The 14,314-nt window shown below is 43.6% G+C and overlaps 1 protein-coding gene across 2 annotated transcripts in view; it reads right to left on the bottom strand.

Annotated features, from left to right (window-relative positions):
• Positions 1–13,949, bottom strand: part of TPPP (tubulin polymerization promoting protein) — a 259,069-nt gene extending 245,120 nt beyond the window's left edge. The window contains exon 1 of one of the 2 annotated variants that reach the window (XM_069622326.1): positions 13,406–13,949. The gene's annotated coding sequence lies outside the window, so the exon portion shown is untranslated. The remainder of the gene's footprint in view (positions 1–13,405) is intronic. The other variant, XM_069622327.1, reaches the window with a different exon arrangement.
• Positions 13,950–14,314: the final 365 nt, after the last annotated feature.

The following is a 14,314-nucleotide window of genomic DNA, read 5'->3' on the forward strand; positions in this document are numbered from 1 at the left end:
TTGTCTTGGGACAGCAGGTCAGGAAGTTCTGAGAAAATTACCAGAACCCATAGATATGCCAGATGCAGGCCCATATGAGAAGGCATTAGCCAAATTGGACAAACATTATAAAGTAGAGGAAAACATTATTCTCGAGAGGTACAAATTTGCCACCAGGGGCCAGAAGAATGGAGAGAGTATAGAAGATTTTATTACGGCTCTGAGGGGATTGGCGGTGAAATGTAGATTCAATCACTGTCAGGAAGAACATATACGTGATCAATTAATGATCAAATGCAACAATGATAACATTAGAAAAGAGCTATGGAAGGAGAAAGACCCCACTTTGGATAGAGCTATAGAGATTGCAAAGATGGTGGAACACACCGATAAATGTATAAAGTTACTCCAAGCAGACAATCATTCAAACAATGAGAAACCCAAGTTGGAGGAAAGTGAGGGTGCAGTTCAGAAAGTATCAAAGGTTGCTCAGAGGATGAGTTCAGGACTCCCAAAGCGACAGATGCAGATTGGGAAAAGAGGCGAGGATCGACAAGAGAGTAAACCACCAGTTGGGAAAGGTTGGAATCGTCAATGGTCAGCTAAAGACAACAGAAATTTTACCAGAGAGTCTAATTCCTCCAGAGGCTTTAGAGAAGCTATGACAAACAGAGACTCCACGACAAGGAGATGCTTCCGGTGTGGGAGTTTCTCACATGTGGCATCTGACAAGGATTGTTTCGCAGTGCACATTATATGCAATAATTGTGGCATGAGGGGCCACATTGCCAAATGTTGTAAAAACTTTAATTCCAATTCAGGTCAAGTTTTTGACGTTAGTGTGAATAATGAGGATGATGATTGTATCGAAAGTGGTAGAGAAGTGGTGTTTATGGTGAATGCCATTGATGGGAAAGTGAAGAAGAAAAAGCCTTACGCCATAGTATTGGTTAATGGGATACAAATATCGATGCTTATGGATAGTGGGGCGGATTATACATTAATAGGGGTGCAGGTGTGGAAAGAGAGATTCAATTGCTGTACCTTATGGGAAAATAAAATCAAGGCGAATGCATATGGTGATATGCCCATAGAAATTATAGGATGTTTTGACGCTGATCTGCAGTTTAAGGATAGGAAAGCCACTACCACTATTTATGTTGCCAGCAAAGGGGGAGAGTTACTGTCGTGGAGTGATCAAGCTGAGCTAAAAATTAGACTTGAAGCAAGTCATCCTGAACAGGTTTTAACAGTAAGTGGTGAGAAATTGAATGAAGAGGAACATAAGCTTGGATGTTTGAAAGGGTTTGTTCATAAAATACGATTAAAAAAAGGGGCAGTTCCTAAGATCGCGAAGTTGCGCACTATTCCTCTGGCACTCAAGGAGGGTGTAGAAAATGAATTAAAGAGAATGGAGAATGAGGGAGTTATTGAGAGAATTGATTCCTCGGAATGGGTGAGTCCCATCGTGGTAGTCAGGAAACCCTCTGGATCTTTGAGGATATGCATTGACTTAAGACATCTCAATAGTATGGTGGTGGCAGATAGATTTCCATTACCCAGAATAGATGACTTGCTTATAGGTGTCTCTGGATCCAAAATATTTTCAATTTTAGATCTCAAATCTGCTTATCACCAGATTGAGTTGCATCCTGATTCTAGAGATCTTACAGCATTTATCACTCCCAGCGGTCTATTTAGATGTGTACGCATGCCGTTTGGCTTAGTGTCTGCTGCGAGTGTATTTCAGAGCATCATGTACAGGTTACTTGGTGGAGAAAAAGGGGTGATGTACTACCAAGACGATGTTCTTGTGTGTGGCAGTGATGAGGTGGAGCATGATAGACGATTAAAAAGGGTGTTAGATATATTAGGAGAAGCTAGTCTCACGATAGCATCAGAAAAGTGTACATTTAGAGCAAGTAAAGTTGTTTATTTAGGTCATGAGATCACTGCTGAGGGAGTCAAACCCAAAGAGGAGGCTATTGAAGCCATAAGGAAGATGGAAGATCCCAAATCAAAAGCAGATGTGTTGTCGTTTTTTGGGGCTAGTTGAATTCTATGGCAAATTCATTAAGGGTTTGTCAGACATGTCAAGACATATGAGAAGGCTCACTCGCAAAGGTGTGATGTTTAAGTGGAGTGACGACTGTAAGAAGGAGTTTGAAATGATAAAAAAGTCCATAATCAATGCTCCTATTCTAAAGACATTTGAAGAAGGGAAACGCACATTACTTTTTGTAGATGCTAGTGATTATGGCATAGGTGCGGTTCTTATGCAAGAAGATTCAGAGGGTCTGCACACTGTAGCATTTGCCTCAAGGTCACTTAAAGATCCTGAAAGTAGATACTCTGTGGTTAAGAAAGAAGCTCTTGCTTGCATCTGGGGAGTTGAAAAGTTCAAAAGGTTCCTGTGGGGGAGGGAATTTGCGATCTGTACTGATCATAAACCATTGGTTGGTATTTTTACCAAAGGTGGGCTGGAAGGAGTATCGAGACGTATTATGAAGTGGGTCACAGCTCTTCAAGGTCTGCAATTTACCATGATTCACATTAGTGGTGAAGTCAATGTAGTGGCGGATGCCTTATCAAGGTCCGTTCATAGAGAAGGTCATATCAGTATGGACCAATCAGACCAGGAAGAAACCATTGAGATTTTCCAGGTACATGATTCCTTGAAGAAGGATGATTGGGACAGAGCTAGTAGTGAAGATTTAATTTATCAGAAAACACTAACATTGGTTAAAGAGAACAAAATAATGGACTACAAAGGTGACATGGGTGGATTTGCCAGAGTGAAAGGGGATTTATGGATCCATGACAAATATCTACATAGAGGGCATCAAATGATTGTTCCTCAGGGTATGAGGAAACAGGTAATTGAATTGGCCCATGATGGGCATTTAGGTCTAGCCAGAACTAAAGGTTTAATAAGATCCGAATTCTGGTGGCCTGGTATTGATAAAGATATTGAAGAGCAAGTTAAGGAATGTCCAGAGTGTGTTGAGGGAAACAAGGGTTTGTGTGTACAAAAAGTACCCATGGTTATTAGGGAAAGTCCACGTGTACCATGGGATGAGATTGCATTGGATCTTTTGGGGCCATTCAACATTGGAGGGACCAGAGATAGCTATTTGCTGGTGGTCATAGATTTATTATCCAAATGGCCTGAGATATGTCTACTTAGAGATATTTCCAGCAGTAGTGTTATGAAATTTTTAGAGCAACTATTTTGGAGAGAGGGTTTTCCCAGGAAATGCTTGTCTGATAACGGCTCTCAACTAGTGTCTAAGGAATTTAGAGAATTTTTGGAGAGGAATGGGATTGAACAGGTAAATACTTCTCTCTATCACCCCCAAAGTAATGGTTGCGTAGAACGCTTCAATAGGACTTTGATGGAAGCCATTAGAATTGCTGTAGCAACTGGTGGAGATTGGTTTAGGACAGCGATGGAAAGGACATTCCAGTATAGAATAACGCCTCATAGTGTAACGGGATTAACCCCCTTTGAGATTTTGAGAGGTAGGAAACCGAATTCACATTTATGCCCAGGGTGGATGGGAAAATCCAAGATGGTTGGTGTGGATTTGGAAACAGTGAGAAGTAGAATGTTTGAATCGGGAGTTAAATCTAAAGAACTATATGATCAGAGAAATTGCTGTAGGGAATTTAAGATTAATGAGGGTGATTGGATCAAGATCAAATTGCCTACTAAGGTTCGCAAAGGAACATCTTTGTATTCTGAACCTAAACAAGTGGTGAAAGATTTTGGCTCCTCAGTATTGGTCAGAGGAGGAGGTATCTGGAACAAGGAGAGAGTAGCAATAGTTAAGTTTGTCAATGGAAGGGAGTGATGATCTGCGGAAGAGGGTTATGTATACTGCTATTAGTATACTGTTTCTCTATAGGTATCATCTAGAGAAAACAGTCATGACAAGTTACTTTTCAAAATTCTACTTTAGTTCACGTCATGTCCTGTGTATGTATTTCAGGCCAACTTCAGGCATCGTTTTAAATTGTTAGTTCAAGGAAAGGAAGGAGGTGTTAGGATATGTATAAGATATGTTAAATGAAAAGTAATTTGTAATGTTTTATGATATTGAGACATGTTGTCCACGTTCACTGTATAATCAGAATGTTCCCATGTCATCGTTTGCCTGTGTGTCTGGAACGTGGATCCTCAACTTCCAGAGGTTCCAGGTTCCAAGGGAGCGAAAGCAGAGAAGACAGGCTGCTGTGGACGGTTGTCGAGTCCCACCCGGGGGTCGTGCTGTAATACATAAATAAACGACGTCTTTGCGGCACACTACAAGGTTTCTGGTGGTTTCCCTAATCATAACATGCTCCCAACGAAAAAAGGGTCCCAACTTTCCTTCGGCGGATCGGGACAGAGCCGGTAGACAGGGTAGATACTCTTTGGTACCTGGGCTTTTTGATTACATCTAGACCATGTAAACTACAGCTAAAGAAGTGGGAGAAATCTCGTGCCATCGCCCTTGCTAATCAACTAAGCAGAGTTGATGCAAAATTTTCAATCTTACCTTGTATTTGGTTCTATGAGGGGAAAATCATACCCAAGATTCTATACGGGATGGAAGTATACCCCCTTTCGATCTTAGAATATATGTTTACTCTTGAGTTGGTGATCTGGAAAAGAGCTCTGCAGATCCCCATGTCCATCACATTACCCACCATAAGATTTGAGCTGGTTTTGGTGTACATGAAAGCCATAGCTTATTGGAAATGTCTATCACTATTCAGGAAGATCATGTGCGCCGCAGTAGGCTCCTTGTTTGTAGACCTTAAAATAATATTGCCAGAGAAAGAAAGTGGGCTAGTACAGAATTCAAAGTGTTTTGTTGTGACCTTTTTTACTAGAATTGATTGCTATCTCAGCGATTTGATTGAGAACCCAGTCAGGGTTAAGCATTCTTTATACAACCTTGACTGGATTCTCACAATAGAAAGTATGCACAAGTATATTTCTTTGGATCACCTGTTTGATGTTCTTAAAAAGTTGGGCATACTAGCACCCTGCCTGTCAATTTACCCAGATAAGAGCCCCCAAAGGCTTTTTCTTCGGTTCCGCTGGAACCTTGTACTGACCAAGGGGATCTTGGTTAGATATGGTCCATTACAACTTGAACAAGCCATGTGCAGATTTTGTCAGGACAAAGATCAAAACGAAACCTTAGAACATCTGTTGGTATTTTGCCCGGCTATACAAGGTCAAAGGTGGAATTCTTTAAAAAAATGTTTTCAGGTTTGTTTAAATTGCGTGACGAAAAAGGAGTCTGGAAAGGTTGCCTGGTGGCAAGAACTACGTTGTGTGCATACCTTGCCTTGTTGGGCCTCCTCAGTGAGGTGCAGCTTGGTTCCCTATGGCGCAGCAAGCAAGAGACCCACGCCTGGGCATACTACAGTAGTGGCAGTAACTGCCTCTTTGAAATCCTTGAAGCTTTTTTTTTAAATCTTTTATTTAAATTGCACAGAATACAACATACATTCGTATTTCAGATTAATGTTTCAACAGGCATTACATCAGTTTTTGGTTTTCAGGTAACAGGTCAACAGAACATTTACAATGCTTCACTCTGAATATTTTCTGCGCTTGCTCTATTGCTCAGGTATTGACTAAATCCTCCCCATATATCTCTCGGATGACTAGTTTGGGGTAGTAAGCTGGAATACACCTCCTCCTGATCGTTTGCCCATATCATGTCCTTCATCCATTCCTCAGCCATGGGGGGGAGCTGAACTCTTCCAACGCATCAGCATGGCACGCTTAGCCAATAACAGACTTATATTTATAAGTTTACGTTTTTCCGCGTTCATCCAAGTACATACCCTAATATTCATATTGAATGATCCCACTCAACTGGTTGTTCTACCATTGCTCCTAGTGCATCGCATAACTTACTCCAGTATTCAGGAAGTGCCCCACAGGACCACAGTATATGCATCAGTTCTGCATCTTCATTACAACATCTTGGGCATCTCCCCTCGGCTGTTGCATACCTTAATTTAAGCAAGCTGGGGTAAGATGAACTCTATTTAATATTTTAAAATGAATCAGCCGGTACCTGAAGTTAAGCGATACCTGTTTCGTGAGTCTGTACAGTTGTGACCAATGCGACTCTGTGAACACGACACCCAGGTCCTTCTCTCATTCTCCTTTGACATCAGGTGTTTGTTTCTCCCTCTATGCCAGCACCAATTTGTGTAGTGCAGAGGAGGCTTTTTTGGTTGTGCCAGTGGAAATTATATAATTCAGACACAGGTGTGATGGTGGTTCCTGCGGGAATACGTCCCACACTGGTGATATTGCTGACCTGAGTCTGAAGTATTGCAGTTTCTTCAACACAGTGTCACCTACTTGAAGTTTAACATCCTCCCAGGGTCTAAATAAGCCTCCGGTGTAAAGTTCCCCAAACTGTGTTATGCTTGCTCTCTGCAGTGTGTGGCCAACGCTATGTCATTCGACGGGTCTAGGAAGGGTGCGCCCCAGATAGGCATTTTGATGCTGTACATTATGGTGTTTCCAGGTTGTTGAACCAGTCTCGACCATGCCTTTTGTGTGGCCATTACTGGGTTCAGATGGCTACAATTTCCCTTTCTCCCAGTGGCCACCTGTAGAATGATACATGACATTACAAAACTCCTATGTGGAGTAGTACATGACATTACATTACTTTCAATGGAGGCAGTGAAATGAGGCAGTGAAATGAATGCAAAGACAGCTAATGGCAATGTGCTGAGCATGTGTAAAATGTTCTATATTATAGTCAATCTGTCATCTGTATAGTTTGCACTGAATAAGCTAACCCAGATTAATCAACAAACTATACCCTATTAGATACCATTTCCCCAGTAATTAATTAATGTACCCTTTAACATTGCAGTGCAAATATCTCATATGGCAGATTCTGTTTGTTTTTCAGTGGAAATTTAAACGTGCGTGAAAAATGAATCGGCTGTCTTTTCCATTCAGAAGGGCATTGTGTGCTGCAGGAAGCACAATTAATGCATGTAGGCCCTCGCTGGGTGTTTGGAGAGAGAAATGCCAGAATTCTAGAAGGGAGATAGGGCGACAGGAGACGTCCGAAAAAAGGCAGGATAAGTAGAGATTGACAGGCTTATGCTATACATCTAGCTAGAAGATGGGGTGGAGTTCATTCGTCATTTTGCAGAGAGAAGAGATCACTCTGCAGCTGGGCTGTGCATGTGAGCATAGCCAGGCTGTGCACGACAGAGCAAGATACCAGGCAACAGTGCGAAAGAGGTCGGGGTGAGGGCGCCAACTTCTAACTGGGCTGCCAAAAGCTGCAGCATTTGCAACATTCTGCTCGCATATAAGATGATCGAGAGAGGGGCTCTTTCAACACAGAAATTCTACACATTAGATGTGAGTTTAGTGGAATTTCGAGGAGCGCGCATATGAGAGTTTGCATTTTCCGTCAGTTAGGCAGTCAGGATTAAATCTTTATTTCTAACAAAGTTGTTGTCTTTCTTTCGCATGTCTAATGGGGAATCTCTGAAATGTGATTAAGGGAAAGTGTACATGTCGGTGCTCTGTGCATTATATCTTTTCTAGACAAGTACACTCTGTACCGCATCGATTTCCAAGGTTTGGTAAGATAAAAGAATGTTTTTCACTATGAAGAAAGATGACATGTATCTATTGTAACTGGTTTTACCATGTGCATTACAAAAACATATTTTGACATTACAACACATACATAAAAATTGCAAAAACTCAATTAGTGGGATTGTTTTATTGTGGCTATGTGAATCGTTTTAAAAGTGGAAATAATAAGAAAGGGTCATAGTGCACCCCAAAAGTGGTAAAATATTTACCTCATGTGGTAAAGTGGGAGGAAAAGGTTGGAGACCCAGCTAGCAAGCTAGAAAACCTGTAATACATGGGTGTGTGTGAGTGTGTCTCAGCTGCGCATGCTGGTAGCTGAGTAGACCCGTCAAAGACGGTAGGCTGGTTTCGTAAATAAGTTACCAGCAAAACAGCTGATGCTGCTCTGTTCATATAAGTGTGAAGTGAATTAGTCTACACTTACAGTCAACCCTAAAAAGAACATAAATAAAAGGGACAGGGAGGTTTGTTTCAGTGTATAGGGCATTACCATAAATAAGCTCACCACTATTTTTACCACAATCCTAAAATACCACTATTATACTACAGCACTAAAATACCACCATTTTACAGAAAATCTAAATACCACCCTGATTATGTAATTGCCCTCAGACAAAATCCCTAACATACCCCATGCAATAATACTACCCTTGCTTTCCCTTGTGCTTCCAGGCCAATATATGATATTCGTGTTCACCCTCCATCCAGTTTGCTGTGTAGTATGCCTGGGCTGCTAAGTAATACAGTTCGTAATCTGGGGCTGCAAGTCCTCCCTGCCCATACGGCTGAGTGAGACGCCTCCAGCTGGCTCTCGCATGTCCCTTCCATACGAACACAGTGCAAACACTAGTTATCCTTGCAAAAAAGGACCTACTTGGCCACAGTGGTAACGTGCTAAAGAGGTAGAACAGTATGGGTAGTACAATCATTTTCACTAGAGCCACTCATTCAATCAGCGAGATAGGAAGCTGGTTCCAGCGCTCTAGTTTGGCACACATTGCAGTGATCAGTGTATCATAATTAAGGGAGCGAACAAGGTTAGCCAATCGAGCCATCTCTACTTCTAAGTATTTAACCTTTCGGGGGGCCGATCGTAGCCCGAATAAGTTGCTGGGTGGTCTAGTGCTATCCATCAGCGGGAATATCTCGGACTTGTTGGTGTTCAATCGGAGTACGGAGAATCTCTGGAATTCCTGAACCGTGGCTAGTATCCTCTGAAGATATTTCTCGGGATTCCTTACATACATCATTATGTCATCTGCATATAATGTTATCAACTCCACCCGCCCAACTACAGGGATGCCAGCTCTTGCATATCGTGCCCTCATAAGGTCAGCAAGGGGTTCAATCGCGAGCGCAAACAGCAGGGGGGAAGTGGACACCCCTGTCTGGTGCCTCCCACCAGCTGCAGTATCGTCGACAACACTCCATTCACAGCCACCCTAGTATAGGGTTGCGTGTAAAGGATCTGAACCCACTTAATGAAGTTAGGACCAAATCCGTAATTGTGTAGTACCCTGAACAGGAACGACCAATACACAGTGTCAAAATCCTTTTGCATATCTAGAGATATGGCGACCCCCTCGGTGTCCTGGTGTATCTTGGCGAGAATATTATAAAATCTGCGGATATTCAATGCCGTCGACCTCCCCAGTACAAATTCCGCCTGATCCTCGTGCACCATGTAGGGCATTACCGGGTTAAGTCGGGAGGCTGCGATCTTAGCGAATATTTTCACATCTGTGTTAATAAGGGACAGCGGGCGGTACGATACGCAGTCTTCAGGCGGCTTCCCAGGATTTAATAGCAGGGTTATGACCGGTTCGCGTATCGATTCCGGCAGTATGCCAGTATCCAAGGCCTCGGCCCATATCGCTAGGAGGCGTGGTGCAAGCGCTTCCGTGAATTCCTTATAGAATTCGGCTCCTAGTCCATCCGAACCTGGGGCCTTGCCACAGAGAAGGTCCTTTATCGCCTTTATCTCGTTGAGTGTTATTGGGGTTTCGAGAGCATTGCGTGTGTCTACCGATAATAGTGTCGTGGATATTGCAGCAAGGTATTCATCTATCGCCCCATCAGTGCCATACTTTGGGGTGAGTATAAGTCGCTGTAGAAGTCGTAAAAACCCCACTGACCTCATCCGCCTTCGTGACCACCACTCCACCTCACCTGGTGATACACAGAATAGTCGTGCTGCCTCTCTCCATGCGCACCGTTCGTGCTAGAAGTTTGCCCGGTCTCCCCTGTTCCCCGTACCTGCGAGCAGCCATTGGCCTATCAAAATAGCGTAGTTCCCTGTCTGCTGCTTCACAGTATTTATCTAATTGTGTTTTGATTTCTACATTAACATGCAGAGACGGGCTGTTGGAGTATTCTATCTGCAGCTGGGCTATGGACTCTTCTCGCCTTTTAAGCTCTGCCTAACATCGCAGAAAACCGCAAATTTGGTGGACATTGCCTCTCCACGCATATATACCTTGAATGCTTGCCACAAAGCAGCATGCTTGCTCACTGATCCTTCGTTGGTTTCAAAGAAGTCTGAAATGTGTTGTGCTAGGCTATTTTTGAAGACTGGATCCAGCAGTGGAGCGGGTTTGAATTGCCAATGCGTCCTCTGGGAGGCGCCATCCGGGACATCAATAACGAGTGATATAATGGAATGATCCGACAGTGTCCTGGGAAGCATCTGGGCCTCTGTGACCCAGCTGAGGATTATTTGTGATGTTAGCCATAGATCTATGCAGGAGTGCATCTCATGCATGGATGAATAAAAGGTGAACAACCTCTGCATTCCATGTAGCGATCACCAAGCGTCTCTCAGGCCAAGGTCTGTCATGTGCGTATGTATTGTACATGCCGCATTCATCAAGGACATGGGTGTATTTGACGTGTGGTCTAAGTCTGTGTTGAGTATAGTGTTGGAGTCCCCTCCACAGATCAGTTGCGCAGTTGAGTACTTAGCACATCTTTTAAACACTTCCTCATAATATTCAGAGTCATCTATGTTGGGACCATAGATGTTCATCAGCAATACTTCGGTCCTCCCAGTTTCTCGTGCACTAAAACGCATCTGCCACAGACATCGCTCTCTGTCGCATAATGCGTGAAAGGGAGAGATCTGTGAACTAGGATCATAACCCTTCAGGCCTTAGTTGAGTAGGAGGTGTAGTAGAGGTGCTTGCGTGCCTGGTGATCTAGGAGATGAGTCTCTTGTAAGAACAGTATTTGGGCCCCTTGTCTATTCACATATGCTATCACTTTGCGTGCTTTCATAGGGATGCCTAGGCCTCACACATTCCAACTCAGCAATTTGACCCCATTGGGTACGCTATCAGCCATCATCTCCCAGACATTGGTGAGTACGCTCCACAGACCTGTATCTATTCGCGCTGTTACTGCTACCTGCTGTTTTCTGACTGTGCATTTTTTTAACAGTTACACCCCAACCACTCCCGAACTCCCCCCCCTCTCTCAAACTTCCCCGAACTTCGACTATGTGACTCCCTCCCCACCCATACTCCCCCGTTCGGGTCTCCCGCACCCTCATAGTACTCCAAACTTTGACTATGTGAACCCCCCAGTCCCAACCCGACCCCACCCTCCTTGTCATGTTGAGCCCACATATGTACTGGCAATGGGGGCGACTGCTTCCGTGGCGCCCAGCTTACTCTGTTTTGGACTAGAGCAGACTGAACCGTTGCACGTATTTAAAACCACGTTGCCAGAACACATTGTGAATGTATAATTACTGAAAGGGACCAGCATAGAACACTGTTCAATTTGGTACATCAATTACCGTTCAAATAGCCATTACTAAGGCTAGCGTGTAGAATTTACGTTCACCTACATAACATCACATTATCAACCTCAGGAATATCCTCATATATGATATGATATGTTATTTATAACGTGCTTAATACCCAAAGGTTTCTAAGCACGGACCCGGGGATCGAACCTGTGTTGCTCTGTGTCATCTTGCTTCCAAGGCGAGCACCTTGCCTGCCTCTGAGCTATCCTCCCGAGACATAACGTATCATTGTCCCTGTTCTCCTTCCGTCAGCTGCTTTCCTGGTAGGGTAATATTGGCCTCAACAAACAAAGCCGCCTCTTCTGGGAACGTGAAGAAGTAGGTTTTATTTTTGAATTGCATTTGTAGCCTTGCTGGGTATAACATAGGGTATGGTATCTGACGTTCTCTCACCAATTTCCTGACTCCATCAGTCAAGTAAATACAGCTATTGGGAGTTAGCATATGAGGAGGGACACAATGCTTGTAGGTGTTGTAGGTGTTGCTTGGCTAATTACCCACCCATTGCCTGCCCACATGGCCATGCTAGTCCCTATGGCCATTCCCACCAACTCCCTGCAAATCTCTGCCCAAAGCACACCCTCTTTGGACAACTTTCAGTGAGATTTTTCACGCCCTAACATCAAAGTTTGCACACGAAGTGTCTTTCGCTTGTTTTTTCAAAGTAGTCTTCTGAGAGTTTATGGTTTAATTGGAGCTTTAAGTGACCTACTGGTGTGATAAAAATGCCTTAACCAGATCTGCCTTCAGCCACTTCATTTATAAACTTTATGCCTGTCCTTCACTGAAGTCCTCTTAAAAACAAGCATTGAAAAAGCCAACAGTTTCGAGCTGTGCAAAGGTATAAGAGCCAGTTAGTACCATTATGGCAGTGCCTGGCAAATGCCTTTACCATGCTTACAGAAAGGCAAAACGGTTGGCATTGTCAGTGCTTTTTTTATTTGCTTCTGAAATTACTTTCAATTAAAATAAAGGAATGGCCCTCCTGCAGCCTACAAACTCACATACTATGAACTATGAGATGTTTTGCCCCTTTTCTGAAAGGGGTCGTTTAGTTTTCAGTTCAAATACGTCATGATATCTATCCAGATGTAAGTTCAGTCTGGGGATTGCTGAAAACTGGTTCCAACAAATGTATATCCACTTATGGTAGTAGGTTGGTAATCGGATAAGCAGGTTTAATTGAATTCAGTCTTGCAGGAACTTCAAGTCAAGCAATGGAAAATATTTGGAACAAATGTCATTTTGCATCGCTGTGTACATTACAGGACTACAAGTACCCAAAGCCAATGCGAGGTGACCTTTACAGCCAGGAAAGGTTCATTATATCACACATGACATTGGGCATCTTGAGATCTCTGGAAACTGTCCTATGGATTGTGCTGCAAGCTACCCCTCAACTCCACTGCTTGAGCTTAAATTATTAACCCTGTAGAGTCTGAGAGCTTTCGATTCCCATCGTTTCCGCCACCTTGGCCTAAAGCTGAGAAACATGTGTTCCAAATGGTCGACAAGTGAGTAACGTGGAATAACGGTCAGTACTCACTGAAATGTCATGCATAAACACTTCTCAGAAAATATTTTTGAAGCAACATGGCAACAGCACTCAACATAAAAATTCTACAACATTTGGAGTGCGTGTCAGTAGAAATATGGCATTCCAAAACATGAACGCCTTCCTGTTACTAGGGGCCCTCCAATGTGATGCAGGCGTTGGTTGAACATCCTTTAGTAATAGCCATCCAGACCTCAGATAATCTTAATGTATGCCTCTAAAATTGGAACTCTCCCAGCCAATGAAAATATTCCGTTGCTGCAAAAATTAGCATATTTAGATTGACACAATGAATCCTGCGACACAACCGAAAACAAATGCCGCAGACATAATGATTTCTACCACCCCAAAATACGATTTTGGACATGTTCATATGTTCACCAGAGAATGTAAATGCAGTGCCAGGTTCACATACCTCTCGCTTTTGTTCTTCAATTCTTACTTTATAGTTGCATAGGATTTCAACCCTGAAATGCTGATGACGGGGGAGTGAATTCCTTCAAGCCAGTTTGACCCAAATTCTTTTCAATTGCAGGGGTTTTATGTATCAAGCGTGGAGATGTCTAACTGTGTAGGCTTAATGTTTCCAACCGGGCTGGTGTGTTGCCATGCTGACAGGACAGCACTGCAGGGATGTGACATCACTTCCTGTGGATTATGACATTCCTCGTGAATCACTTCAGCCTGCAGGGATGCCCTCCTCGCAGGCCTTCTCTGCTTTCTTTCTCATCTGTTCAAAGAGCCGTTTAGCTGGGAAAGAGCTGCTTCAGCCTTTTCTCGGCAGACATTTTAGCAGCAGCCCGGTATCGAGAGCAAAAGCTTCCGGTGTAATCCAGGCGACGTGCAAAGCTTCAGAACTGAAAAAAAGACAAGAACGAGGGCGCAGCTGTTCATCATACACGTGCCCTGGTTGTGCCATTTCACATTGTAACCAATTTCAAATTTCAGAAATGTAAAGCCCATCTCGGCTTGAAATCGTTTGTCATCATGGCTACGCTCAATATGTAATTGTCTAATTGTGAGGGCCGGGATTACCTCAGATCAGTAACCTCCCCGAAAATCGTCTGTGTTATGAGCTCTTGCCAAACTGTTGAGAAGGAAGTCTGCGATTTAGGGAGTCCTAGTTGAGGAGGGTGAGGCAAGGTGGTGGCGGGGGGAGGGGTAGTTGGGTAGGAACAACGCAATATGTGGTGGGGGCCGGCCATTGGCATCAAGCCGGCCCCCTATGGGTGCTATAGGACACCAGCACCACAGAGGCCCAGTGCCTCTGGGGGTTGCCCGGGAACACCCGGTCTTAGATGGGGGAAGGGTGGACCATGCCCAG

Source organism: Ambystoma mexicanum, chromosome 5q (genome assembly GCF_040938575.1).
Source record: "Ambystoma mexicanum isolate Mex_15411 chromosome 5q, UKY_AmexF1_1, whole genome shotgun sequence".
Taxonomy (NCBI): Eukaryota; Metazoa; Chordata; class Amphibia; order Caudata; family Ambystomatidae; genus Ambystoma; species Ambystoma mexicanum.